The following is an 8,151-nucleotide window of genomic DNA, read 5'->3' on the forward strand; positions in this document are numbered from 1 at the left end:
TGTGAGGCCGAATGGCCGAGCAGTTGAGGCCGAAGGGCCGAAATCTGGATGCCAGATTTGGCTAAGTACCTATGAGGCCGAATGACCGAGCAGTTGAGGCCGAAGGGCCAAAGTCTGGTTGCCAGATTTGGCTAAGTACATGTGAGGCCGAATGGCCGAGCAGTTGAGGTCGATGGGCCGAAATCTGGATGCCAGATTTGGCTAAGTACCTGTGAGGCCGAATGGCCGAGCAGTTGAGGCCGAAGGGCCAAAATCTGGTTGCCAGATTTGGCTAAGTACTTGTGAGGCCGAATGGCCGAGCAGTTAAGGCCGATGGGCCGAAATCTGGATACCAGATTTGGCTAAGTACCTGTGAGGCCGAAGGGCCAAAATCTGGTTGCCAGATTTGGCTAAGTACCTGTGAGGCCGAATGGCCGAACAGTTGAGGCCGAAGGGCCGAAATATTGATGCCAGATTTGGCTAAGTACCTGTGAGGCTGAATGGCCGAGCAGTTAAGGCCGAAGGGCCGAGACCGAGCGGCTTGAGAGGTTCACCTGAGATTCTTGAGAGCACTACTCACCCTTTCCTAATGGGTACGAATGGGGATGCACGCTCAGCCCCACGGTGGGCGCCATTAATGTTTCGGTCAGGTTTGGAGGTCCCTTATAACATTCCTGACAGGGACTTGCTGGAGGCCGGACGGTCATCATGGTCCTCTTCAAACTCAAGGTTGTTCGTTCTCCCTCCTTCCTACGTCTCCAAGCCGGGCGGGGTCGGGTACCTACCAAAGGCACTCCGACGCTCAAGTTAGTAAAAGTGACCGAACGGTCATCAATATAAGGGATGCATGTAGTGTGCATAATATATATCGTGGTCTAAAATCATACCTGAGACCTTTATTTATACTAGTTGTAATGGGCTTTTACCTTTCGTAGGCCTGATGACGGCCCAATCACACCTTAACCTCCATTAGGGGCTTGAATGAACTATTATCGTTTATAATATATCCATGTGGTCAACCTGCTGGTTCGTCGACACGGATGGTCTGCCTGGTGGTTGGTCGGCCTGGATGATCGGCCTGGTGACCCGGATGATCGGCCTGGATGATCGGCCNGTCGGCCTGGATGATCGGCCTGGTGACCCGGATGATCGGCCTGGATGATCGGCCTGGTGGTTGGTCGACCTGGATGGTCGGCCTGATGGTTGGTCAACCCAGATGGTCGGCCTGGTGACCCGAATGGTCGGCCTGGATGATCTGCCTGGGTGGCCGGGAGGCGAGACCAAATTATAGCTGAGAACTTTGAGGGCCGAACGACCTAGAATTGGAAGCCTTTGGAGGCCAAATGGCTGGGAAGTCGAGGCCTTTGGAGGCCAATTGTTGAGATCGAACGACTAAGATGATTGAACCTAATTGTTCATCAACTTGGGTTTCTCCAAGGTGTTGGGGGCGGCAGGCATAGCCGTTCACCGCCCGACCAAGTTGACAGGAGTGATACTCCGTTCATCAACTTGGGTTTCTTCAAAATGTTGGGGGCAGCAGGCATGGCCGTTTACCGCCCGACCAAGTTGACAGGAGTGATACTCCGTTCATCAACTTGGGTTTCTTCAAAATGCTGGGGGCGGCAGGCATAGCCGTTCACCGCCCGACCAAATTGACAGGAGTGATACTCCGTTCATCAACTTGGGTTTCTTCAAAATGTTGGGGGCGACAGGCATAGTCTTTCACCGCCCGACCAAGTTGACAGGAGTGATACTCCGTTCATCAACTTGGATTTCTTCAAAATATACCGCCTGGTAGATTGGTCAAAGATGGACCCTAGGAGTCGAAAGGTAGGTTGAATACCTGTGAAACAAATTTTGATGAGGTACCTGAAAGGTCAAGTTTACGGCCGAGCGGTTATAATCTGAGGCCGATAGGCCGAACGGTTGACGACACACTGGCGAATGGTCCGGGCTGAGTGGCCGATTTGTTGATGCCAAGTCTCGCTAAGTACCTGTGAGGACAGGTTCGAGAAATTACCTGAAAGGTTAGAGGCCGACTGGCCGAGAGGTGGGCGACGTCGTGAGACCGAATCGTCGAGGCCGGATGGCCTAAAGGTTGAGGCTGAGTCATTGAGGCCGAAAGGCCTAATGGTGTAAGGCCTGATGGCCGAGAATTTTAAGGCCGAGAAGCCGAATTGTTGCAGCCGGAAGGCCGATTGAATGAGGCCGGATGGCCGAGGCGTTGACACCAATTTCGGCCAAGTACTTGCGAAACCAAGTTTGAGAGATTTATCTGAGGGGTCAAGCTATGACCGAACGGTTGGAGCTTGGGGCCGACTGACCAAGAGCTTGATGAGGCCGAGAGGCCGGACACTTGAGGCAGAGAGGCCGGACACTTGAGGCCTGATGGCAGGATCGTTGAGGTCGAACGGTTGAGACTGACAAAGTGGATCTGAGGTTCCTGAGAGCACTTCTCACCCTTACCTAATGGTTACAAATGGGGATGCACACTCGGCCCCACGGTGGGCACCATTAATGTTTCGGTGTAAAGTGGTGCCGAGAGTCGAAGGTGGGACGGACAAAGCCGGAGCGTTCATGATGGTGTGGAAAACCGGACGGTTGATGAAGATTGGGCAGGTTGTGGGGACCGAACGAGCTTGTGAGGAGCCGTGAACTGATGGAGACCGGACGGACTGATGAAGATTGAATGCTTTACCTGCTGAGACCGAACGTTCCCCTTCCTAGTTCTCCAAGCCGGGCGGGCGGATACCTGTCAAAGGCACTCTGACGCTCAAGTCAGTTAAGTGACCGAACGGTATTAGAAAGGGATGCATAATATGCAGAGAATTAAATCTGGCGGAAGTCATACCTGAGACCTTTATTTATACTAGTTGTAATGGGTTTTACCTTTCGTGGGCCTGATGACGGCCCAATCACACCTTAACCTCCATTAGGGGCTTTAATGAACTATTATCGTTTATAACATGGATCGACCTGCTGGTTCGTAGACCCGGATGGTCGGCCTAGATGATCGGTCTGGTGACCCGGATGATCGACTTGGATGATCGGCTTGGTGACCCAGATGATCGGCCTGGTGGTTGGTCGACCTGGATGGTCGGCCTAGTGATGCCTAGGAGACCGTACGGTCCCCGAGATACTGTACAGTACAGTGTGTAAATTAAATATTGTTATTTTTGCAAATGTAAAATATGAATTTAATTTAATTTAACGTAAAAAAATTAAACACCGTGTAAAGAAGATTCATAGTTAAATATTGAAATCAATAATTTAAATTATAATAAAAATAAATTTTAGTTATTGATAACTTATTTTAACATTAATGAAATCAAATTTACAAATAAATATATAATATGAAAGATTTTGTAGACAAACAAATAAATGGAAAATATTTATAAACAAATTTTCATTATTTCAAAATATAGTGGACATTTTTTTATCTTTATATATTTGGTCATTAAATTATTTTCTCTATAATATGATCATTAAATTGGTTTTTATATAATATATACAGTCAATTGGTCTCTATTTAAAATGATCTATATATTTCGTTGCTAAATTGATTTCAATACATTTTGTATAATTAGTCGGTTTCAACGTTGCTAAATTGGTTTCTATATATTTGATTACAAAATTAGTTTCTCAATTAAAAATTAAAAATTGGTAGTTAACATTGGCTAATGTTTTAGGTATTTATGAATATCGTATCTAAATTAAACATATAAATAAATTTAAATTTTATTAATTTAATTCTTTTTATTTTATTAATTTTGTTTAAAATCTATTATAGTATACATTCGTTTAAGTACGAGTTCGCATTTTTGTAATTTTGATATGAGAAGTTTGATGCAGACTTAATTGAAATGTAACTTATGAAACTTTAAGACTCATATAAAACAATATGAAATTTTAAACATCATATAGTTAAAATATAGAATAATATGGGTATTGGAAATGTTTAGAGATTATAAAAGTATGAGAAATATGAAACATATGATAAATAAAAAGGATATGTTATAGAAAGAAATTTTTTATTTTATTTTATTCCTATAATATATATATATATATATATATATATATATATATATATATATATATATTATAAAATGTAACAAAATATAAAATATTTACAATATTTCAATTTTGATTTCTCAATTCTGAAATAATAACAAATTTTTAAAATTGAAAGATATTTTAAAAAAGAAAATTATTTTTTAAAAACTAATTTAAATAAAATAGATATTGAGTTTATAAGAGTGAGTTAGAAAAGTTTTTTTTATTTATCATCGGATGAGTTAAATCAAGTTAAGGGTGGGTTCTTCACTTTTTGTCGCATTATACAAAATATCAATCGACAATCATAATTGAATAATTGAATAAATGGAGATTAGTCATTAAATAATTTTACATGATTTTTTTAAAAATAAAGACACAAAATTATTAATTTGAAAACTTTTTCTTTCCAAAATTATTGAATGAGAATTGAGGATATTTTAAAGATTATGTGCATAATAACATTAATATTTGTTTTAGAAAAACATAAATTAATTATTGTATAAATCATTAAATAGAAATTCACTTCTAATCAAAAGGAAATTGCATCATAAATATAATTATAATTTATCTTCCGGTTTTTAGAATTATATTTTTATATTATTTAGTATGTTATAAAAATACTTGCAGAGTTGTTCATACATTACTATTTAAATTTAATAAAATAGTTTATAACACTATCGTGGTTTATTACATTTAAATTAATTCTTGCATAAATTATTAATTGAACTACAAATTTATGCACACTTTATTTATTTTTATAACACTAACTATTTTTGTGGGTTTTTACAGCTTAAAACAAGATAGGAAAGAATTTACGTGTTCACAATCAAAAAGTTTTTTTTTTTCTAGATATATTTTTTCTGGATTCCAGACTAAGAAGTTAGAGAGTAAAACCATGATAAGAGCTTCTTATGGAATATGTACCGTGTTAAAACAATTACAAATAATCAATTATTTAGTTTTTAGATACTATAAATATTATAGATTATGGTGATTAAAAAGTTATATATAGTATATATTCTTTTCAAATTTAATATTATATTTTGGTGGAATGATTATGTTGTGTCTTTATACATATTTGTCAAATGTATAATACAACTCATTTTTTAAGTCTAATACTCCTAGTCTCTATTTTCATCATTCATTTTGGTTCTTATGTTTTTTTTTTCTATTCAATGTTATCTTAAAGAAGAGTGTAAATTTTGTTTAATTTAGTCCTTTTTGCTAACGCCGTTTAAATCGTTAAAGGCAGACAGTCCAGGTGTGCACAACAGTGTTGAGATGGCATTTAACTACTGTCACGTCACCGTCTTCTTCAACCTTTAGCCCACCGAACCCTACCGCCATCGAACCTTAACGCCACCGCCGCCACAGAGATCGTCCAAAGTCACCATGCCGCCGTGAAGTCGCACCTACAGAGAACCATGACAGCCATCACACGCAACATCCATGGCCACCACCATTGAAGTTGCAATCTCCCCCAAATCCCGAAACCCTAATCTCGAACTCCATTCAAATCTTCATTCTCGTGCATCAACCATGAATCATCCAAATCGAGAGCTTCATCGTCAGCGCAACAATCCTTGCCACCGTTGTTCAAAGCTCTAGGACCATCATCTTCTCCAACCTATAGAGAACCACAACCAAATCTAGAAAAATCCTTAATCAAAGAAACCTAGAGTCGCGTCGTTGCTTGCCTCCACCGGCTGCAATGAGTGCTTTCTTACACAACTATGTTCGTCTTCTTCATGCTACCATGAGCTGCACAATTCACGAAATCATCTTTCATTGAAGCAAAGTGAGCAACATTTTCCTTCTTCTCGCGGTGCAAGTGCAGGAAGGTTTCCCCCAAATGCAAAACCCTAATTTTGGGGTGGGACTGCCACGAAACTCTACTTTTGGTGATGTGGCAGTAGTTAAATGTCATCTCTTTGTGCATACCTGGACTGTCTGTCGTTAGTAAAAATGACCAAATTGAACAAAATTTACACTTTTTAAGATAACATTGAACAGAAAAAAAACATGGGGACCAAAGTGAACAAACTTGACAAAAATAGAGACCATCACAGATATTAAGCCTTTTTTTTTAGTTTACTTTAATTATTAAATATAATTATCATAAGCTTTTACCTAAATAAATAATTAATTAAAAAATATACTAACACCTAAGGTGTTTGTGTTTTTCGTAGAATATTAAAATAAAAGACTTTTTTTCCCATGAATTCTACGTTCTTTTTAAGATTTTTTGGTAAGATTATTAATAGTAATACTTCTTTCTCTTCTAATAATAACTCTATTATATTTCTTCTTCTTTTTATAGAAACAATTCCTTTAGAGTAAAACACGATTTATCAAATATAACTAAATAAAATTTGTTTAAAACATAATTGGAAATCACAGAAAATATTGTGGAATTGTATAAAAGAGTAAGAAAAAAAACATGTTTAACAAATGTTTAAGTGGTGAATTATTCTATTGACTAGATTACTTATAAGCATATTCTTAGAAGTCACACAATTACTAAGGGTGGACAAATGGAACTACATTGCATTTAACTGCTAAAAATTGTACTGAACTAACAATTAGTTTGTTTACACTGAATTGAACTGTAAAATAGTTCAAAGAAACTAAACTGAACTGTTTTTTGTTTTATCAAATTGAATTGAACTGTATTAAATTACAATATAAACTGAACTGCTAACTAAACTGAATTATAGTAAATTGTACTAAACTACAATATAAACTAAACTAAACTATATTAATTGAATTATAAACTGCACTAATTTTATAAACTGAGTGATTTTTTATATTTTCACTTAACCTTAAGATTTCAACTCATGAATAAATATCAAAACTATGTTTTTTTAATTTTATTTTCGTTTAAACAAATGATGTTTTTTCAAAATTGTTTTTGGAAAAACTTAAAAAGTCACTTAAGCCATACAATTTTTTTCTTATTAGGCTATTTTGTTTTCTTCTTTTTCATTGGTCTTTAGAGGATTGCATGAGAATTTTATTATAAATGTAAAATAAATATTAACACCTAGTGATGTTTAATTTAATTTAAATTAAAATTTTATTTAATAATTTTATTATTAATATATAATTAATATTATTCTTATTTATTCTTGATGTTAACTTTTTTGTTATTATAAATAACATAAACAAATATTTTGCCTATATATGAAAGATAACGTTGAAATAATAAAACTATGTATGAACGTTAACGTACAAATAATAAAACTTTTAAAAATAAGTAATTTTGAAATAATGACTTTAAAAATTTAATGTGTGGAGAAATAGATAGAAAAGTAATTAGAGAAGAATAATAATTAATTATGTCAAGGGAAATTATATCACATAAGAGTTATTAATTATAATATATATATGATAAGACTTTACACGCATTCAATTTAATACATGAGTATTTCAAATTTTAAATATATATTATTAATGTGTTTTCATGAATGTTATATTAAGATTTAATAATATATACAAGTGTCTTTCTTGAAACATGAGAAGAAGATGAGAGGGAGTGATGCATGAGAAGAAGGGGCTTAAAACACACTAGTTAATTGAACCACAAAACATTATATTTAAGTTATAGTAAAAATGTATCAATTTTTTTAGTATAATATAATACAGTTAACTGTTAACTATAATACAATGCAGTTATTTTTGCTCAGTCCTAACAATGACATAGAATTAAAATTAAAATCTAATGAACAATTAAATTAATGTATAAATTTATCAAAGTTAAATATTATTAACTATATAAACGTAAAAAGCTTTGTATGAGAAATATTTATGGAAAATTATATTTCATATAAAAAATATATTTTCAATATGTATATAAATGAATTTTGATTTTAATTCTAATAAAAAAATATCTTTGTTTTTTATTTTCTATAAAATTAATGTTTTATTGCTTGTTATTCTTAATATTATAAAGTTATTTAACTATTTATATGTTGAATAAATACTAAAAATGAATTAATATCAATTACTATAATTTGAAATTTTAGAATAATAAAAATCTAATAAATATATTTTATATAAGTTAAGATACCAAAAATATATTTATTTAAAAGATAAAATTAGAAGACACCTAAAAAG

This window comes from Vigna radiata, unplaced genomic scaffold (assembly GCF_000741045.1).
Source record: "Vigna radiata var. radiata cultivar VC1973A unplaced genomic scaffold, Vradiata_ver6 scaffold_86, whole genome shotgun sequence".
NCBI classification, from domain to species: Eukaryota; Viridiplantae; Streptophyta; class Magnoliopsida; order Fabales; family Fabaceae; genus Vigna; species Vigna radiata.